Source organism: Excalfactoria chinensis, chromosome Z, assembly GCF_039878825.1.
Source record: "Excalfactoria chinensis isolate bCotChi1 chromosome Z, bCotChi1.hap2, whole genome shotgun sequence".
NCBI classification, from domain to species: Eukaryota; Metazoa; Chordata; class Aves; order Galliformes; family Phasianidae; genus Excalfactoria; species Excalfactoria chinensis.
Window position 1 is genome coordinate 28,276,326 of NC_092857.1, and position 22,103 is coordinate 28,298,428.

The 22,103-nt window shown below is 37.4% G+C and overlaps 1 protein-coding gene and 1 long non-coding RNA gene across 25 annotated transcripts in view; one reads left to right on the forward strand and one right to left on the reverse strand.

The window, feature by feature from the left end:
* The window catches only part of PTPRD (protein tyrosine phosphatase receptor type D), a 1,083,558-nt gene that overhangs the window by 339,982 nt on the left and 721,473 nt on the right, over positions 1-22,103 (reverse strand). For 2 of the 24 annotated variants that reach the window (XM_072360025.1, XM_072360024.1), the window contains exon 1: positions 9,610-10,069. The exons of the other annotated variants lie outside the window; for them this stretch is intronic. The gene's annotated coding sequence lies outside the window, so the exon portion shown is untranslated. Of the gene's footprint in view, positions 1-9,609; positions 10,070-22,103 lie in introns of those variants that run through there. 24 annotated transcript variants of the gene reach the window in all.
* Positions 10,695-22,103, forward strand: part of LOC140264326 (uncharacterized) — a 34,254-nt gene continuing 22,845 nt past the window's right edge. Inside the window, exon 1 of the long non-coding RNA XR_011906029.1 lies at positions 10,695-10,899. This is a non-coding gene — a long non-coding RNA (uncharacterized lncRNA). The remainder of the gene's footprint in view (positions 10,900-22,103) is intronic.

The following is a 22,103-nucleotide window of genomic DNA, read 5'->3' on the forward strand; positions in this document are numbered from 1 at the left end:
CATTTTCCATACAGAACAAAGATCACTAGATGAAATGCTTCAATAAGTGTGAAAACAGGGAGGATAAATACTTGGGGAAAGAAGATGCAGGGAAGGGACACTCCCAGTCACAGCAATAAAATAGGCAATTTTGTTTTAGTGAGAAATTTCTGAGGCTGCAGAATTATACTCAACCCTTTTGAGTGGGTGAATTCAGGTTTCTTCATATCCCTGAGCTCCTCAACATCCTCAAGTGTTCTTACACACTAAAAATAAAATAGATCTGAGCAACAGGGATCATAGGTACAAAATGCTGAAAATATCTCCACCTAATTCCCTGATTGGTGCCTGTAGTATGAAGTTAACTTAGGAAACCAACAATTTTACACTGCAATGAAATGTTCCTCACATTCTTACTACCCCCCCCCCCCCCCCCCCCCCCCCAACAAACAAACAAACAAAAACACTACAATGCCTATCAGTACTATAGTTCAAGAGCAAATCTATCAAAACAATATTAAGTACTGGACTCATTCAACTCACAGTAAAAAAATCCCATCATACCCTTCATAATCTCTTATAATTTCTTTATTAATCTCACCCTGCCCTCTCCAACAGAGACTTCTGCAGAGATCAGCAAAGATGAAGCAACACAGTTTTAAGGCCATTGCACCTTAAATAAATTATGTAGTTCCCTCTAGATTGCAGAATGACAGACTGATATTATAAATCAGGCTTGCTCAAAGATAAAGAAATTATCATCTCTAGGAAGTCCAGCAGTGATTTTCATGTGGTCTAATACCTTTGGAATAAGATTACCCTTGTGCAATAGATAATAAAGCAATCCTATGAATAAATCAACCAGGGACACAGTCCTATTAAGCATTCTTTTAGGGATTACATTGTCTAGAAGGACACATATTTATTCCATCAAATACCGCCAAAAAGATGGAAAAAAAGCAGGTTGGATTTAGGCATATACCACATTTATGCCATGTAGCCCAAAAACTGTCCATAAATTTTCCAATTAAATGAAATACTAGTGATACAGCCTTAACATTCTGTTTTTTAACCAGTCATTGTAATGCTGAAAAATGAAATCAAAGAAATTTTAGGATTCTTACAGAGGTATGTTTACCCCTGCAGGCATTTACTACCACTTGTTAGTTTTACCTTCTGCCCGTGATACATTTAAAATTTGCATCTAGTCAGGTTGCTGGAACTTCATGTGACCATTCTGTAGATTTGGCTTATCCATTAAAAAAATATCCACTTCTTTTTAACAAAAAATCTCAAATGCCAGCTAAGACACATATTTCTTTACATTAATGTTAAAAATAAATAAATAAACAAATAAATAAATCTTTCAAGTGGCAGGAAAATAGAAAACTTCAAGGCTTTTCACAAAAAGCAAAAACAATATCCAAAAATACAAGACATTTCAAGCTAGACCAGCAAAATTATTTTGATGTTTGGAAAATTCTGCTAATCATGAATAGATAATTGATGTACTTAAGGATAATTTGACAAATTCCCATTCTTCATGAAATAGGCTAAAAATGAAATGGAAAAAAAGAAGAAAAAAAAAAAAACACAAAAAAGAAATAAACAAAAAAGAACCACAACAACTGATCAAAGAGCCCATCTGTTATTTATAGTAAAATAAATCGTTAAATAGTGAATATTTATTACTTAAGCAATGACAGTTTTCCAAATAAAGTTGATGGCATCCTGCCAATAAGTAGAATACATATGCATCTGGCAAAATTCCATTTCCTCAATGCATACTGTTCAAAATGATTCTTGTTGGATTCATATTTCTTTCCACCAAAATGCATTTTATTCCCTAATTTATGAGAAAGTATAAATCAATTCAACAAATGTTTTACTAAGTTTTCTTCTCCATATTTGAATTTATCCCAGCTAAGATTACCTGAAATAAAAGCTGCTGTCATGTAAGAAAAAGCACAAAGGGTCTGATCCACACAATGCTACTGTCAAAGGAAATCTTTTTCACCAGCTACGGAGGGCTTTGAGCCTATCAGGACAGCCATTCTAAAGCATGAAGGAAAAAAATCTATCTATGCTACTAGGGGAGAAATTAATACAAACAACTCAGAAAAGGTCTGCAGCCTTAACAATTAACATCACATTTAGTTGAGCACCTTTCTTTAGCAACACTCATTAAGGAAGTTAATTGTATCACCGTAACTCATGAGCAAACTGCAACAGTTCAGGGAAGGTAGGTAGTTTATAAATAAAACAAACTCTGGAAGTCTTATTTTAATGAACTATTCTAAAGGCTTGAGTCAGAGCTATCCAGTTTATCCATCATGATCACAACAGGCATTGTGATACGCACACAAAACAGAAATAAATGCTATGTCTATGCTTTCATCATCGATGAATATCCAATTTGCCTTAGTTACACTTGCTGGCGACAACTAACTTTTTTTTTTTTCTACAAAATCATACCGCACATTTCTAGATGAAAAAATAAAAAAAGGGAATACGTTCTATGTGAGTATGTCTGAAGCAACAGAAGTAACAAATCAACAGTGTAAATTTAAAGTGCCTTCATGCAGAATGGAAACTTTACGGTTTTATTCTAAACAAAGTCACATTACTGTGTTTAGCTTTTTTTTCTATTTCTGGGTGTTTCTGCTCTGGGAGAGCATCTTCATGACTAGAATTATTCCTATTACTCTTGAATATACTCACATTTTCTCACTAAAACAAGTCACTTTCTGAAGTGCAATGAATGTGCTTATTTCTTTTTTTCCTCAGAAACGCTACTGGTAATGTTGGTGTAAAGACATAAGACTGTAAATTTCTACCCTCCATCAGTATCACTGACCTCAGAGCAAACCCCACAACTGGCTTCAGGCATTCAACATCCATCATTGCTCCTGAAACCTAATCTTTCAGAGAAGGACAGCTGCACTGGGCAGTAGTTAAGCAGCTTTCTAAGATGCACTATCATCCCAAAAATAAATAAATAAATAAATAAATCTTCCTACCCTCTTTTCTGCATTTTAGAAATTTTAGAGTTTTAGAAAACTCTTACTGCGTGTACTTCAAGCCAAACAAATGACTTTTATCTACACATAACCAGACAGAATTCTAATCTAGTGAACAGAAACAGTGTTTTTAAAAATCTGATTCTTCTGGTATGCAAAATATAGCTGTATGCTTATTGTTAAAAAATAAAATACCAGCAAATTCCTACATTAATACACAGTGCACCTGTAAACAGGGTTTCACTAAAACGTACCATAAAATGCAAGGAAATGATGCAGCTGATGATCATACCACAGAAAACCTAGGCAGGAAATTTCTGGTCCTACATTTACAAACTGTCTTTTTAAAAATGACATCCCATAAATTCTAGATAGGAAGAAAACTCCTTCCATTAAGAACAGTAAAAAGAAAAAGGAATTCTAAATATGATTCAAATATATTTAATTATTCAAGTGAGCACAGATAAAATAATTGTATCTTTGTATCTTCACAAGTAATCATGACACGCATCTTTCTCATTAAACCCTTCTTTCTGTGGCATAAAGGAAAAAAAAAAAAAAAGTATGTATATTTCCCATGTTTTAGTAACTTTAATAAGATTACTTTTGATAGAAATAAATAAATAAAGTAAAAAAGCACTGTGCTTTAATAAAGGATATGTTCCTCATATTTATAAAGGATGCACAAATCTCAGATTTGAAAACTGGGGAGAAGGGAGAGAAGAAATGGAAAAGAAGGAGGGGGATAAGGAACGGGGAAAGGGGGGAGAGAAGGAGGAGGGAGGAGGGGGGGTGAGGGGGTTAGGAGAACAGAAGGGAGGGAGAACGGATGGGGGGAGATGAGGGGGGAAAGGGGGGAGAAAGGTGGAGGAAGGGGGAGAATAAGGGGGGAGTGGAATGAAGGGGGAGAGAACGGCATGGGGGAGAACGGAGGGGGGACAACGGAGCGGGGGAAGAACTGAGAAGAGGCAATCTTTTTATTCCTTTCACACTGATTTCTGCTTCAGGGAAAGTCTTTATAAAATAACACAGCCTATAAGTAGTTCAAAAACAGTTAAAAAATTTTAATCCAATCAGTACAGTAAACCAAGTGGAATTATCTACCTCAAACTTAGAAAACAATTACTTTATGAAGGTCAGAATGCCTGCAACATTGTTACTGGAAATGTCTGAACTGCCCTTCATTGTGTCAAAATAAGTATCAAAAGTCAGGTTTTGGGTAAAACCAGTACATGAACAAAGCTGAGACACTTAAATTAAGGTGGGATTGTGTATGTTTACAAGAAGAATACATAATTTTTCATCATTTTAGGACCTGACCTATGTTAGTTTCAGTCAGGTTGGCACAGACTAAATTCATTATGAGAATCAGCCAATTCTTCCATCTCAAAAGTCAGATTTTACACATCACTTACTGAACTCTGACACGCAGATATGCAATTTCCAGAACACTACAAACTGTAAAAGAAAGAGCAACACACTTGCCTGCATTACCGCATCTGATGAACTGCTTGGAGCAACAGTATGCATTATCTGACTTCAACATATGTGAGCAGTTCAGCTGGCACTAACCAGGACATCCATTTTGATCATCTGCAAACAGTAAATTATTCTGTATACCAGTGCACTGATTCCCCTAACTAGAAGATTATTGGAAAACCGAAATAATTTTGTTGGACTTAATGATATAGAAGTACAGCATAAGGCATTATAGCATATTATGACGTGTTTCAGTGATACAAAAAATGTGCCTGAAATTCCATCATTTTCAGTTATCTTACATAAAGAAATTTTCCAGGAAGGAAGACAAAATCACACAGGTAGAAGCAAGGGATTTGATCTTTGTAAAAATCCCTGCATTTTTAAGTAAAAGAACGCTACTGCAAAATCAACCACCTCTATCACCTTACCATTTGTGTACTTATTTATTTATTTATTGGGTGGGGGATGTTACTGTGCTGCAGAGCTTACAGAGAAGGATATCATGGCATTAAGCATAAGACACTTTAAACTGTAAGCCTTTTTCTCTTACAAAAGTGTAGACTATGCAGATTTACTGATAGATTTAAAAATAAACTGATAAATAGAACAGTTACTGTGAAGAGATACTTCTATGAATGAATTTAAATAACCTGAATGAATAATGATCTTCTAAGTAGCAGCACCTTCAGAATATATATATATTCAACAATTTACTCAGTGTAACCATTTTATTTGCAAATAAACCATATTATTTTAAGTTTGCTTAATTTTAGATAACCATTTTCCATAGGAAGGTATGAACATTCAATATTTTAACAAATATTATCAACTGCAAACCAAAAGCCATCTGAGCTCTTGAAATGTAAGCTAAAATTGTGCAATACTAGGACATATGGTTCTATCAATGCACAGCAGCTTAAGCAACGAGTGAAGTGAAGCTTGTTGGAATGGAATTTACAGGCAAAGCACTCTCATGCAATTCTTTTTCCATCGTAAGATTTCTTCAATTGCACTGGCACTTTCAGTGTAGTAGATCTCCAAGAGAAACAGCTATTCCTATTTGTTCCTATTTATTAAATCCCTGATACTATATTAGAACATGGATTCCAGCTTTAGATTGACAAATTGCCATGGCACATTCATTTGCTAGCTTCATTTATGGCCTTTTGTAAAGAAAACAATGATTGAGCAGATAATGTAAACAGTTCACAGACTATATGAAATTTAGTTTTCATAAAAATATTGTTATGTTGACCATTCTAGACCGTGGTTAAATAGATGTAGAGCCTAAGCAAGCTCTTGTTAAAATACCAGCAGAATTATGTATCTTTGATGTAAACTGCCACTATCTATACCTTTTCCTCAAATGTTAAAAAATAGAAGGTTAAAAAAACTGTCATCATCTTACACTGAGGTGGAACACAATGGCCCATGGTCCTGTACAATATATTCTTCCTCTGGATATTCAAAGGGCAAATGAAGCACCAAACCCCTGCATTTTGAACACACCACCTCAGTTTACGGACACTCAGTGAACTTAAGAGTTTCGTTCAGATGTCTGCCTTTTCACTAGATCTTTTGAGTGTATTTCATTAAATTCCATCATGATTTTACACAAATGCACACACATATTTCAAAAAAACTAAACTTGGTCAATGTTTGCACAACTGTTGTCAGAAATATGACAAGAAGTCCCTAGCCGTAACTGGTCCAGCATCGCATGATACATAAAACTATGCAACTTTAAAGATAAATGATTTAAAAAATAGCATACCACAAGGAGGCTGCATTTAGATTGTATGACCTTACATTAATGCAGCTTGAAAATCCCTTTAAATAATAATTTTCAAGGAGCTTAGTAACGGAAGTTTATTTTGAAAGAAACCCAATATGCAAATATTTCAGCTGTGCTCTTTTACAAATCGTCTGTCTTGTCAGTTTTAAAAACTGAAAATCAACAATGGAACACTGTAAGCATACTTGACTATATTGCTTAATGACTATCAAGAATGCTATGGTTCGTCAACTTTAAATTTCTGAAACTGACATTCAAAAATGTATAGCTTATCTCCAGCCCAGAAACACTGAGTACCCTCTAGCCAATGCCTTAGAGTCTGCACACTTGCAAACTTGCATACGACTTACAAAGCTAGTTTATATACACCATCAATCTATGTCTGTTACCACCTTAAAGTAATCCCGTTTAGTTTATCTTTTAAGTCTACTATTGCACTGAACAGTACCATTACTAATCTAATAGAAGAAACACAAAAGCAACAAATCTGATTTCCTCAGCTTACAGAAAATATGAAATGCATGGAAACATACAAATCTGACTTTGCCCAAATTTTGCACCTCCCAAGTCAGCATTCTTCCCCAGCTGCCACAGCAGTCAGGAGTTCAAGGAGGAAAAAACAATATTGGACACTATAAAGGACTGCGCATCCAGATGAAGGAGAGCAAAAACCTCCAGAATGATAGATAAACTGCATGTATGTTCTAAACTAACAGCTGTCTCACTTGTTACTAAGGAATAAGTGAGTGACAACTTTGCTTTTGATGTTAGGTATCTATGGAAAAAACGTCTGGTGAAAGTGTTAGCATATGCCATGTACTGGTATGTGCTGTATGAGAGCAGTTTATACAGGCCCCTAGTGGCTTAGCACATACAGCAGAAGATGAAGAGGGATTCCTACTCTGGCTTTTGTAGTTTTTGTCTGTGCCTTATTCACATGTAGAAATGAATGGCAATTAGAAAAATGAAAGCTGAATCGCTGACTAGATTTAAAACAGTGGGTATTTCATTCTTTCATACACCCCCATATCTGTTCTTATAAACCATCCTGTGGCACTAACCATTGACTTACTGTCCTCCATTTAGTTCGCTGTCAATGCTGCTTTTGAGTTACATAACAGCCAGAAAAGAATGCTTAATTCATATTATTCTATTCTGTTATTTTAAAGTTAATGTGACTGATAAATCTAAAAGGAAATTCTAAAATACTTTATCAAAGTCTAAGAATACTGAAACAGTGTTTTCCTTTCCACACTATACCTTATAGACTGCTGTAGCACACACAGACAGTAATGAATTTCTTAGTTCCTTCTTAGAGTCTCAGCCTTTTACTTAGACAAAGCTTTCAGCTCTTAGAGTGTATATAGAAAAGCTATACATCACTCCTGCACTGAAAGAAATCTAAATATACTTCACCATATTACCACAAATGACAAAACTAAAATTGGAAAGCTACTCCTGTAACAAGTCTCGTTAAATCCCTCTTCCTTTCTAAGTAACACATTTACTTCAAAATTCCACACTAATACATCTACAGCTTTTAACAATTTTTACTGTGCAAAATTGGAGAGGTGAATTTATTAAACTGACCAGCTGTCAATTTTACACATTAAAAAACAAAACAGTAATAGAAGATTTTATGAGTCTGATTTTAGAGAACCTATTAAAAAATAATAATAAAAAATAAAAAGCCACCTGAAGTAAAATGCAAGTACATGTGATGTGATTATACTTAGGAGAGGGAAGAATCTTTTCTTCTTCAGAGTTGCTCTGTTTAAGAATTTTAGGGGCTTCGTGTGTTCCCAACCAAGCGGAAAGTCATATCATATGCTATACATTTTAATACCAAAAAGAAAATTACTAACCATTATAACATTAGAAAGCAGTGACAGATAGTAACAGTAAGAAAATGCAAAAACATATATTATGCATTTTGCTATCTCTGTAAAAAAATTTACAATAAACCTCCCAATTATTCACAGAAGTTAGAAGCAATCTCTGAAAGTCTAAGACAATAATCATAACTTCCTATAATACATTCTGAGTTTATGAGAATATAGGCTTCATGAATAAAAGAGCTCATCTCTGCAGACAGGAAACTCCAAAGCAGTATGTACAGACTCATCTCAAAGAGAGCAGTTTAAGGTGACAAGTGAACGAGCACATAAATACAAAACCTTAGCTGCTCTGTGTAAATGATTTGACCCTTTTACGTATGTCAGAACTGGGAACACAAAAACTATCATCCCTGCAAAGAAACCATCATGCTTCTGTGAGGCAATAGCTGTGCAGAGACTGGGCAAAAGAATAAAATACGAATGACAGGAGTCTGAAAAAGTACCAAGCAGGAGCAGGCACTCAAAAGCCGTACATGCAAGGGTAAGTGGCGACAGCTAAAAAAAGAAATAATATGATTCTGTTAGGGAGGGGGGGAGAAAGGGAGGGAGGGAGAAGGGGAGGGGGAAGAGAGAAAACAAGAAAAGAAGAATTCAGTGAAAGGAAACAACTATGTTGTTCGCCGGTCTGAGAGAGCCTGCTCACAGCAGAAGCCCTCATAGAGGGAGCTGGTAAGTTTTCTGAACAAATCTTCGAGCCCCTACCATCAACGCTAAGAACGCTGAGCTTTCAACCCGATGTGCTCTCTTTTAAGTGATTTCTTGAGAGTAAACAAAGAAATAAAAGAAATAAAAGCCTAACCAGAGAAAACCTTTGTATCCCCATGCCTCCCTGCTCCGCCGAGACAGGAGAAGAGAGCCCTCCTCGGACCGCAGCCGGGAGTCCCCCACGGCCGCTCGTCCCATGCGCCCCTCACCATGGCAGACGCTTGGCCGCGGATCCCTCCTGCACCCTCCCTCCTCTACACTGATTAAATGTAATAATTAGTATTAATAATTCTCCCCTCTAAGAAAGCGCCCGACGCTTAATTCACGTAGATCCCCCATCCCCCCGCCCTACCCCCTCCCCACACACACACACCCTCTGCCCGTGTAGAGTGGCAGTTCAGTGGAAACGTCGACTCTGATCAATCACTTGCCCTCATCCTACCCCCACCCCCCGCCGCACACCACAACTCTCCTCGTTTCCCTAGCAGGCCTCGCTGCTGGGCTGGAACCCGCCGGAGAGGAGCGGAGAGAAGGCTGGCAGCTGCCTGGGGGGAGCCCCGGGGCAGCCAGGGTAGAGCCGTGCGTGAGGCACACGTGTGCCGCGCTGCACACACGCACGCACACCCGCACACACACAATCTTTTAGCGCGCTCGCACGCACAAACGCGCCGAAAGAGGTGGCCGCGATGGAGCGGCGGCGGAGAAAATGGGTCAGGAGAGGAGCGGTTACCTGGTCATGCTGGCTCTCCGGTCCCAGCGGCAGCCAGCGCCGCCGCCGCCTGCCCGCCCTCCACCGCCGCCGCTTCCCGCCGCCACCTCCTCCCGCTGCTCACACTCTTCTCCGAGGCGCCCAATTTAATCCAAGCTCCGCAACAGCAGCAGCTACAAGCGGAGTCGCCGGCCGCTGCTGCCGGCACGGGCGCGAGTCTCACACTCCGGCGCTGAGGAGTAGGGGAGAGTCAAAGAGTCCGAAAATCCAGCATCCAGCAGAGACAGGTCTCCGCCTGCCTCTCCTTCTAGCGCCCCCTCTCCTTTCCTCTCCTCCGCTCCGCTCTTTTTTTCTCCTTCTTCCTGCGGCGGCTGCTGCTGCTGCTGCTCCCGGGCGCGCTCTCTGTTCCCGAGCCGCTGCTCCGTTTCCCCTCCTCCTCCTCCTCCTCCTCGTTCTCCTCCTCCTCCTCCTCCCCTCTCTCTCTGCTTCTTCCTTCCCCCTTTGCCTTTTTTTTTTTTTTTTTTTTTTTTTTCCTCTCTCTTTCTTTCTTCCTTCTTCTCTCTTTCAGCAGATTATTTGGCTACAAATAGCAGCGAGGTCGCCCATCCAGGCTCCAACTCTACCTCCCTTCCTCCGGGAGAATTAAAAAAAAAAAAAAAAAAAAAAAAAGAAAAAAGAAAGAAAGAAAAGAAAGTGCGGTGCAAACACAGTCGAGGGGGAATGGATGATGCGCTGCGGACAAAAATCCTGGGGAACCTTCCTCGAGAGCCTCGGCAGCCCCTCCCCGCCCGCCCGCTCCTCCGAGGGCGCACGGGGGCAGCGGGGCAAGCGGTGCGACGAACGCGCTGCTGGAGACGGCACTCTTCCTCCCTCTGTTTCGTGCGCGGTTTGTTGTTGGTGGTTGGTTGTTGTTTGTTTTTAATCCTCTTAGGCTGTGTGGATAGCAGGATATGTATGGCCTCGAGTGTTGAGAAAAGCTTTTGCCGAGCTCTGGGAGAGTGAGTGAGTGAGTGAACGAGCGACGCAATGAGCTCTGCCTGGATGGAACAGCATCAGCCAGAGCCCTGCCCCGCCGGCTGGAGGGGCAAGCGAAACCCCACGCCGAACACACACATACACACACACACTCCACGCACGCAAACGCGAGGGGAGGCGGGGAGGGAAGAGTGACGTCACTCCTCTTCGGCCCGGGGCGCATCCCGGCGGGCAGCGGGCGGGGCAGGGCCGGTCCGCGGTGCTCCTGGCTGTCCTGGCCGGACGACTTCGGCAAGTCGCGATGCTCGTCGTCTCCCTCCCTCAGAACTTCCCTCGGTAAGTGGGTTTCGCAGGAGCTGAAGTGTTTCTTCAGCGGGACATCCTGTCCTGTTTTAGGCCCGGCTGAAGAAATGCATGGGGTTACCGGGTCGAGGAGGGTTGTCAGGAGGTTGTTAGGAAGGATGTTACAAGGCGGTATTGGTGCAGGCGGTCGCGGTTGTACTTGGCAGCTCCCTGAATTTCTCCCCAAGGAACGGTCGGGTTTCATGCCCGTGGAGCTCCGAGCCAAGCTGAGAAAAAGTCCTCACTTTTCTTGTCCTATCCCATCGAACTGTTGTAAGGAAGGAAGGGTATAGAGAACCCAGATGGAAACAACAGGATTTTGGCAAGAAGTCTTTTGGAATACTGCACTGTTAGTATCTAAGCCTCTTCAGAAGTCCAGAGCACGTCCTGTCCGTGCCTCAGATCCTCTCGTGTATAAGGGCAGTAAAGTGTCAGGACGAGCACAATAAAAGCACTTGTCAGTCAGAGCAGCAGCAGAAGGCCCTTAAGATAGATGGCACAAAACCGAGCGTTCTGGTTGTGCATTGTCAGCTGCATATTTTCCAGGCTGTTGCTTCTGTCCTGGAACCAGACTTCCCAGTTCAGATGCGGAGCCCCTGACTCCAAAGTCAGTCATGGAGACTCTGGCAAACTTTGTGGCAGACAGTAGCTACTTTTCTAAACAGGAGAGGGATTTCAATACTTTCTATCATACAGAGATATTTTATATCCACTGGAAGGTAGTGCTGCCATAGCAAAGTCTATTTCTGACAAAAGCCAAGATTAAACATTGTTCCCTGCCAGTCCTATAAATCTTTGTCTGCTTTTGGCACTTCCAGTTACAGGATGAACAATAGTCCCCCACATAATTTTACACTTAAAGGCGTACTTGTCTTTTCCAAATAATCTTCCAAAAATCTGAACGACTTTGTGTAAAAACAACTTGGTTTGAAAAACTAAATATGCGATATAGCATTGATGACTACTTCTTATCTTGTGGGGGGGGAGGGGGGGGGGGAAGAGAGAGAGAGCTATTTGGTGAAAGATGAAGTTTTCAACTTGCAGCTTAAAAGTAAAGCAAACAACAAAAAAAAAATATTCAAAGTATTATTTTTATCTTCGTTGAAATAGATGTGCTTAAAGAAAGAAAAAAAATAAATTCTCACCTTTGCCCCCTTGACTCCAGTGACTGCAAGGTTGTTATGTGCTTTGAAATGGCAATACTCAATAGGTATTTCGGGTTTTAATGTCACGTCCCATCAGTTTTTATCAGTATCCTTAGCTGTTTTAGTGCTCTTCAAGCTGTGATCCTCGTGTGACATTGAATAATCAAGCAATAAAACCATGTGTTTTATATTTTTCATGTGGTATCACAATGTGGATTGGAGTTTTGGGACTACATTTAGCTTTCCATTATCTTAGAGATACTCTTTCTCCTGTTCAGTATGCAACACTGTATGCATCAGCAACAAATGTATTTCATCCTACATAGTATTAAGCAGATGTAGTAAATATTATTTATAAGATTTCCAGATTTTGTAGTGATACCAACTAAATAATAATAAAAATTAAAACAACAACAACAAAAAACAGAAAACAATAATAAAAATAATAAAGGCATGAAGTCTTGATGTGTTTAATATTTAGAGTGTATTGTGGCTTGGTATCAGTAAAAATTTTATAGTCAGGATAGTAGTACACTCCCTATACATACCTATGTGTATATATACACACACACATAATACACCTTTAATGTTTTTTCTTCATTATCAGAGGAATCAGAATACCAAGGAGCGTAATTAATCCATAACAAACTTCATATTAAAGTGGATTTTTTTCTCTTTAAATATATTAAAAAATTAAAACACAGCCTTCTACACTAGTTTCTATTTTTGCCAAGATTGCATCAATACATTATTGTGAGGTTAGTGTGTCAGTAACTTGGGAAAAAGTAAAACAATTACATGTTTTATTGACTTCAAAGTGTTTCTTGTAAAATGCTGAACCATCTCTAGGATGGTAATTAAATTAGGTTTGGAAGACTCATTTATTTATTTAGGCAGAAGGAAAGAAGCACCTTTTATGTCACCTGAAACTGTGTATCACATATTCCTTCTGGCTTTTTATAAAATCATCTTTCTCTCATCATTCAAAGTTAACTACTGGAATCCTGTTTCCTTGTTCAAGCATCTACTGTCTATGCCTTCGTGGAAGCTGTATACTAGCAGCATAATTTTAATTTTGAAGTGCAGAATGAAAGTACTGGTTTGAAATTTAAAAGACTGAAAAGGAGAAGAATAAACTGATGGCTTTCCCTTAGCTCATCAGAAAGCCTATCTGTGACCATACCCAGGCTGACTTCTGTCATAATCTTTAAAATGCAGTTCAGAGGACTAGCCATATTGCCTCATGTCTCATTCTCATCAATTCCACTTATTAAAACATGCTCTATTAATAGTGTGTAGTGCTATGTTTCTCTTGGCTGTTCTGCCTTGGATTGTATCCATGTGTCATGGTTTTATGATTTTTGGTTACTGATATTCCACATCATAACATCATGTAGTGCACTGGGAGTTGAAGTGGGAATGCTCCAGTTCCGGGTACTTGCCCAGAAGAGAAGAAGAACTACATTCCCCAGGGAGCTTTGTGGTCAGAGAGGTGATATAACCCCTGGCAAGGTCACCTGATGAGGCTCCTCAGCTCTTCTCTTCACACTCTTCTTCACCTCTTCTTGTTGCTGTCTGTCCCAACTGTGCACATCACTTCAGTATTACTACTAGGCCTACACCTTTCAGATACACTCTCATTATATTTGATTTATTAGCTTCAATTCTAATTATATTGTATTATAGTGTGTTATCTTGCATTCTGATATCATATTTAGTAAATTAGTTTGTTTCTCCTCAGATCATTGCAGCTGTTTTTAATTACTTTGGGTCCCCTGTTTCCCCTTTCTGCAGGCACAGATTTTGCAAAATCCCTCTGCCCCACTGGTCACAGAATGGGGCTGAACCAGCCCATAAACTGTTGACATCCTGGTAAAAAGAATCCCACTAAGCTCTTGAGCACAGTAGGATATTCCTTTAACTACTGGAACCAGTGAACTAGTGAACACAAGATTAGTGTGCTGCATGATCAAGAAGTGGGGGAACTTACAAAAAAAAAAAAAGTTACTTTATACATGTTTCTCCATTTTCTTTATTTATTCTGCATGTACACCTTACTGTCTCTCCTCTGGAAAGGGGAGAAAGTAAAAGTCAGGTATCTATGCAGCCACAGTGGTTAGCTAGCAGATGGTCAGTACTTCATCCTGTTCTGCAGAGTCTATTACCACTACTTGCTATACCACAGACCCAGACCCTCATGGAAAGAAGTTATGTTAGTAGTGAAAGGTGTGAAATAAGGATGGTAGAACCAGGGGGTGAAGTGCATAAATACAAAGTAATCAGGCTTGATTGTTTCTACTGCTCAGCAGAAAAAACAAAGAAACAAACAAACAAACAAACAAAAGAAAAAAAAAAAAACACCTTCTTGTATTACCTTCTTGTGCCATTTATTTATTTATTTATTCATAAACCAAAAAAAGAGCAGGAGGCCTAAAAAACTAGTAATTGATTGCATAGTTCATGAAAATCTAAGGGGACTTGGAGATGATGAAGCAGGATCAGCATTATCAGAGTGCACTAGACTATGTGCCACAAACTGAAAATAAACAGCAGCATATGTAGTGAAAGCTGTAAATAAGATTTGTAGATAGAAGAGACAGCTTTGTCTTTTACTGCTAGAGTATTTGGAGTATTTCAGATGTAGTGAGAACTCTGCTAAGAATCTGAAAAAACGTACTTAGAATACAGAACACAATCTGGTGCTATTTTTCTTAAGAATATCATGCATGTAAATGTAATGCATGTATGCACACAGGTGCAGGAGGTCTGCTTCAAGATTTGTGTTCCATTTGAGCATAGTACAATAGATAGGTGTTCATTTTCTTGTTGTTTGTTTGTTTTGTGATTTTGTTTGGTTTTGTTTTTGTTTTCTCTTTATTTTTTTACCATTTTGAAATGTAGCTCTCATGGGAAAAATGTAGTCCAGAATTATTATGATAGCAGCAAAGAACTAAATGAGAAATGCATGACATTTTCTGTTAGAAAAGGAAAATGGGATCGAATAAAGGAAACAGTAGATAAATGGTAGGGAGCCAGTTCACACCTTTCACTATAATCAGAATCAGCATACATCAGTTAGTGTATTAATATTATAGGACTGCTTTCATGATCCATGGGGAAAAAGACACCATTTTGCACCCATAGATCAGAGATTGTAGTTTTTATGAAAATACTTGGTGTAAGTCCTGATAGTAAGTAATCAAACTCATGTACTTTAAAACTCGGGAATAAAATGAAGTTACTAACCAATTTAAACAACTAAAAGATAGTTTTATTCTATTTGAATACTGTCTTTTCATTTGTAAGGAAACATTTTTGTTTAGTTTATGGAGTTTCTTTTATATAAAAGTTTCTGAAAATACTTTCTATAAAACAGAGGATCTCTAACAATAAGCTGATCTAAGTGAAGCCTCATGAATCAAAACATTCCCTCCTGCCAAATGTTTCTGATCTCAGCATTGCATGTGGCAACACTGTGCTGTCTGGCGTCTGAGCAAGGGGTAAAAGGAGGAGTGGAAGTCTTAGTTTACTTTCCAGCTTTGATCCTTTGCTTCTGGACTATAGAAGTCTTACAGGATTGTTCTGCTCAGTCATCTGAGAGATAGAGTGTACCTCCATAATTCTCATGTTACCTCCCTTTCTCTGTTTAATTAGGAGACATCTGCAAGTGCTGAAAGGAAGGCACAAGACACAGACTCACCTAGCAGAGGTGCATCTTTATGGAATATTGCAGTATAGAATGGGAAAATGGAAAGGAAGAATATCAAATGAAATCCTTATTTGCGTGTCTTTCTATGAGGTTACTTAAAATTATGATGTCATCATTGCTGTGAGTCTATACACATTTCATGAACAGTATACTATGTTTCTTGAGAATCAAAAGAAGACTTCTTTGAAATGATCTCTTCTGTACCCTCTTCAGTCTGTTTGAGGATGGCTAAGTTTAGTTCTCTTTTGTTGAACAAAATTGATTCATACAGATTCAGATTATTGGTTTTCCCCAGTACATAACTCCCAAGAGTTATATGTTACCTAATAAAAACACAGATAAAATTATGTGACTTGATTAAATTGAAAAGAGTCAGAATAAAAGAATCACTGAAATTTTAAGGTTGGAAAGGACCTCTGATCTAACACCCCTGCTCAAAACAGGGACACCTAGAGGAGCTTGTCCAGAGCCACATTCAGATGCCTTTTAAAGATCTCCAAGAACAGCCATTCCACAGCCATTCTGGATAACCTGTGCCAAAGATCCATCACTTGCACAGTAACTAAATGATTCTTGATGTTTAAATGGAACATCTTATGTGTCAGTTTGTAACTACTGCCTCTTGTCCTGGCATTGAAAACCACTCTCCTGTCCTGTCCTGTCCCATCTTGTCATCAAGGGCTTCACAGGAAACTAAATTATTCTCTCATTTCTAAATGTGATTTCTCCAGAAGCACCTGTAATTTTATTAGCAGGCCAGTCCTGATAAAACCCCCCTAGAGTCTTTACTACAAAGTGTTAGCCCAGCATTTTTTCATGACCAGTACATTCACATTATTTTCAATTTAAAATGTTGTGAATTCTTTAAATTTGATATCAGAAGGAATATTTCAGTAGTGTGTTCAGGACTGACCTATGCAAACATAAATTTCACTGAAAAAGAATGTTTTACTTGTAATTTCTCTTTCTATAACACCTTTATATTATTTTAGATTATGTTTTCATTTATCCCATCCAGTAATCATGGAAGGCAAACATATTGAAATTATTCTCCTACAGAATGTAGTGTATGAACTGTGCACTGTACATCCTTACATCCTTTTAAGGAAGACTCTGCATTTTGGGCAGAACAAGAGTTGTTAAAACCATATTGTCCTAATAAATCTTCTCACCACACAACACTTGCTAGTAATTCTCATTCTCAGCAATTCAATTAAAACAGAAATTATGACATTGAGAATAATCTATTTTTTGCCAAATAAGTTATTCATGAAAAAGGAATGGAAAGATTAAATCTATTGTATTGGCTCCAGATTATTAGCAAGCTTGGATGCCAAATCCTTTGTGCTTTAATATGGAAGGGCAGTTTTCCATATTAAACTAGTCCTGTAAGGGAAATCATGTATTAGTCATAGTTTTTCCAATCAAACTTATTTTTCAATGAGGGAAATAAATTTTCAAAGTTCCTTTATAAAATTGACATTAATTATTATCTTCAGCAGTTGTTTGTTTGTTTGTAGGATGTAAATATAATTCAATGATCTCCATGTGATCCTTTTGTAAAGGCCCAGACTAGTGCAAACATGGATGGTGTAAATCAAATCCAAAAGCTAAGATTTTTTATTTTTTTTTTCTTTTCAGGTTTCTTTTTTTCATTAAGATGGCAAAAAGTATTTCTATTCTGATATAAAGTACGCAAAACTGACAATAAATTTCAACTCCAGTTTTTATGGTCTAGTAGAAACAAGATTGTTATTTTTAATCTCATATAGGTTCTGAATATTCAGGATACAATTCTGATGTATAAAATTAAAAAATAAAATAAAAATTAATGTAGAAGACTAAGAAGTAGACCACTCCTTCTCCAGAATTACTTTCAATTTCCTCCTCTTCATTTGAGTCCTCAAACTTGTTTGGTTCTGCAATAATGTTCAGTTAGCCACCAGTTTATTCTCATTCTCTTACAGCCACTGACATACAATATCTTCTTAGAATTATATAATTCTTCTGTCTTCTAATGCATTATTTCTCTATCAAGTATCTATGCTTGCTTATCTGTTTTAGATCTTTTGTTTCTCAAATTTCAGGTTATCTGCTCTGTTCCATGAGCTTAGCTTAGCTTTTCATTAATTTCTTCTTTTTGTTTATTTCATTCTCTCTTCCCCAAGACAGCACCACCAGCCTCAGTTCATCCCAGATCCATTGAACTTTCATCTAAGTAGTACTTTATTTCCTTTATGTTTACTTACATGTTTAATGGGGAAAAAGGGAATGAGATGAAGTTACCTCAGCTGCATTTTTTTTGAGATTAACCCTCCCCCCAGCTATTTTTTCTAAGTAAGTTTCAAAAAAGAATTCAAAAAATCACAAAATATTCTGTTCCACATAGTGATTTTCTGGACACAGAAAAGTGGCAGATGTATGAATATTACTTTGTGTATGATTTCACTAAGAAGCAGTTGGGAGACTGTATTTTAGTTTCGGCAAAAATAGAACTTCATTTTAAAATCTTATCTTCCAGTGAGTTTTGTTACCTTTTTTTTTTTTTTTTTTTTTTTCTTTTTCTTTTCTTTTAATAATTCTTCAAACACAGGGAAGGAGGAACTGGAGGAACTGAGAGAATGTGCTTGAGAGTTTGTGACAAAGTTCATGAAGACAAAGAAAAGACAGGAAAAAAAAACGTTTGTAGGTATTTCTACCAGTCCAATGCTTTCAAACATCAGACATTCTACTGGCTCATCAATCCAGTTTAAGCTACTGGAGCATGTAAATGCCACTGCAGCTGCTCCTCTGCTCATTGCTAACAGAATGATGTTCATCATAGCCTAATAAATATTTCAGTATCTTCATTCTGATGTCAGTACAGAGAAAAACTGTGTAACTATCTCCTGCAGAATCTTACTCCCCTATCCTACTCATATAGATCCATGTGATGTAAAAATAATGGATTTAACAAGTAGTAAGTATTGATATGTATTTATTAATGATCACTTAATCTAATTAATAAGAAGGAAATAAAATGAGAAAGTGTAGCCACAAAAGGAAGTTTTAAATACTGTTTGTCTTATTAGAGCAGTATGGCTTTGTAAGTCACTGAGTCAACATCCTTATCTGTTATCCTGATATGTATTTTTCAGTGCATTGCACTAGATAAGGCTTTCTGTCTTGTAAGGATGGCATACATTTCTTGTTTCCATCTTGTATTTGTTTTTCCTAAAGCACATGTTTGACTGTGTGCAGATTACCTGATGATTCAGGTTTCTCAGTATCAGTGAACTGAACTTTTTATCATTTACTATTCTTACAAACTGAAGAAACACTAACCAGAGAAAGTGGTACCAAGGGGATGTGGAAGGGAGAAAACTTCCTTAATGAAAAAAGGGTTACCCAGAGATGTAATGTATTTCCTCTTATATTCTGTATTTCCCAAGCTGTACACACATAGAAAGGCAATGATAACTGTAGGTCCATGTATAAGAATACCCAAGGACTTAAGTTTGTTTCTGGTCTGTTAGTAACTTAAACACAAGAAGAAAACAATTTACTATCAGAAGGACCTTCCATAATGTGGTTTTGAAAAGCTGTTAATTGCAGCTTGTGTACTTAGTACATCTTTTCATACTAGTACTCAGAACAGAAGAATACAGAACAAAGATTTTTAAGCTGACATAGTGGGAGTTTTTAATACTTTTTTTTTTTTTTTTTTTTTTTTACTTATTGACTTGCATTCTAAGATACAATATTATTCTTTTAAGTAGATAGTGAAGATATACACTTCAATACATAGCTAACCATATGTATTTGTACCTTTCTCTGCAATTCTTATATTAGATATTACATAGATTATCTTATCAACAAACATCAAGTAGACAAATGCTTATGCCAATACCTATGTGCAGCATAACTTTAAGCATGCTTTTAATATTCACTCTCCACTGGGTGAGGTGAGTCTTTTTATTTAAAGTTATGCACTTGGGTAAGCACTCACAGGAGCAGAAAAAATAAATAAATAAACAAATAAAATGTAGTTACATTTCCCTATAAAGGCTGAACTGCCTTGCTGAAACTTACAAAAGGCCCCTTGAAAAGTACATTTTTATGAGATGAATATATTCCAAAGATATCCAAACTATCATTGCCAAGTGGAAAGCATTTCAAGAAAAAAACTAGGAGATGATATTCCCAAAGCTCACTTCTAGAACCTTAACAATTCCCATCCCCTTGTTACTTACACAAGACTCACTCACCTTTCCTCTATATAAATCCCTCTCTTGTGAGTATGATACAACAGAGTGATTCACTTCTCTTTATAGTGGTAATCTGAGATCTCTGAGAAATTCACTGGGTCTGGCTATTCAGCATAACTGGAATTACATTCAGTGCCTAAAAATTCTGATGTATTTTAAAGAGAGCAAAAAGTTTATGTTCTAGAGTGAAACCTTTAAATCAGGAATAGTTATGCATTTGCAAACACTACTTTTAATCTCTCTTTGCAGTAAGGGTTCAGGTAAAGTAAACAACACTGTAATATCTTCTTGAGAATTTGTAGCTTTGTCAGTTGTACTGGTTAAATGTTTAATTACTTGCAACTGGCAGATCTTAAAGACAAGAAGCATTCTTTACTTTGTCATCGTAAGTCAATATACGACACCTACTTAGTGACAAACTCACTTGCAAAAATTACTTCGTACACTTTGTATTTCTAATAGGAAAAAAATACAGCAAGGCTAGGGATAAAATGTTGTTATTTTCCAGATCAAAACTGAGTTGTAAATACCATATCGACAAATTCTTAACTATATTTCTGAAAATGTGTTAGGCAGAACAGGTATAAAAATATAATTACCATAGCAATAATACAAATGAATAGTGCAAATGTAGTCTTTGTTTCAAAGGTGCTAGCATGTTTAACATAGGTAAGTTCATTAGTGGTATAGACAGTATATTAGAAAATCATTAAAACCCCCTAATCTCCAACCACATAGATGCTCCATGATTCTTTGTTTCCTTACTTAGAGCATTTAAAAATCTGGAGATGTCAGACTAATGCCTTGTTGAAACTGATTTCTAACTACAGCAAATTAAGCTATGTAATATGAAATGCCAATGTAAGAAAACTTTTTGATAAGCGATCCATTTATTAATGTTGTTATTATTTAACTCTGTTGTTTTATATTTGGATACAATAGATATGAATCATAAGTATTGGATCATATTACTATTATGAAACTTCCTATATATTATATATATTAACAATAAATTATTTATTATGTGTTTTAAGTAATTTATATTATGTTTTAGTATATGAACTTGAGGATTAAACTGCTTATTTAAGACTGACCATTGGTGAAATTTGTGAGCAAAACTGGAATTATTTGAACCATGCCATTGTATGATTACGAAACTATTATGTGAAATCACATAGGAAAAAAGGGATATCTTCATGACTATATATATACAATCTGTTGTCTGTTATCTTTTTAGATATTTTTACATAGTTTTGGAACTGATCACAAGTCTCTTTTGATTCATAAAATCAAATCCTTCTACCTTGCCTACACTCCAAGACCTTTTGAGAAGCATTTGAATGTGTGTGAGATGGAATAACTTAATGAGTAACTTGCCTTAACTGTCATAATTACCTCCTATAAGCAAGCAAAGTGGTCAAGTATGAAGTGTTTTCAGAATCTAGAAAATAAGTAATGTGTTTGGGTTATTTTTGTTTGTTTGTTTGTTTGTTTTGTTTGTACCCCCAGAGTATCATAAGATAGTTTGCGTCAAAAGGAACCTTGAAGATCAGCTACAGTTTCAACACCTCTGCTATGAGTAGAAACACATTCCACTAGATAAAGTTTCTCAAAGCTCAACCCAGCCTGGCCTTGAACAATTCAAGGGACTGCCATCAACAGCTTCTCTGAGCGCCCTATTCTGGTGCTTCACCATTCTCATGAAGAAATTTTTCATTTCCCTCACACTACTAGCTACGCTTCTTTAGATGTAGCTCAGGTTTTCTGGGCACATTGCTGTCTTTTATTGAGTTTTTCATCAACTAACATTCCCAAATTCTTTTCCTCAGGGCTTCTCTGAATGCTTTTTTTACCCAGACTGAAAATTTGTACTTAACAATGCCCAGCCCACATGCAGGAGCTTGCACTTCACCTTGTAGAACTTCATGAAGTTCTTTCAGGTTCACTTGTCTTCCAGGCCCTTCAGGAGAGCATCCCTTCTTTCTAACATGTTCACTGCAATGCTTAGCTTTTTATTGTCCATATACATTAGAGATGAGTTGGAGGGGTTGGATCAAGGGTGTGAGGGTCACACCTAATTAAAAATATTCAATTACT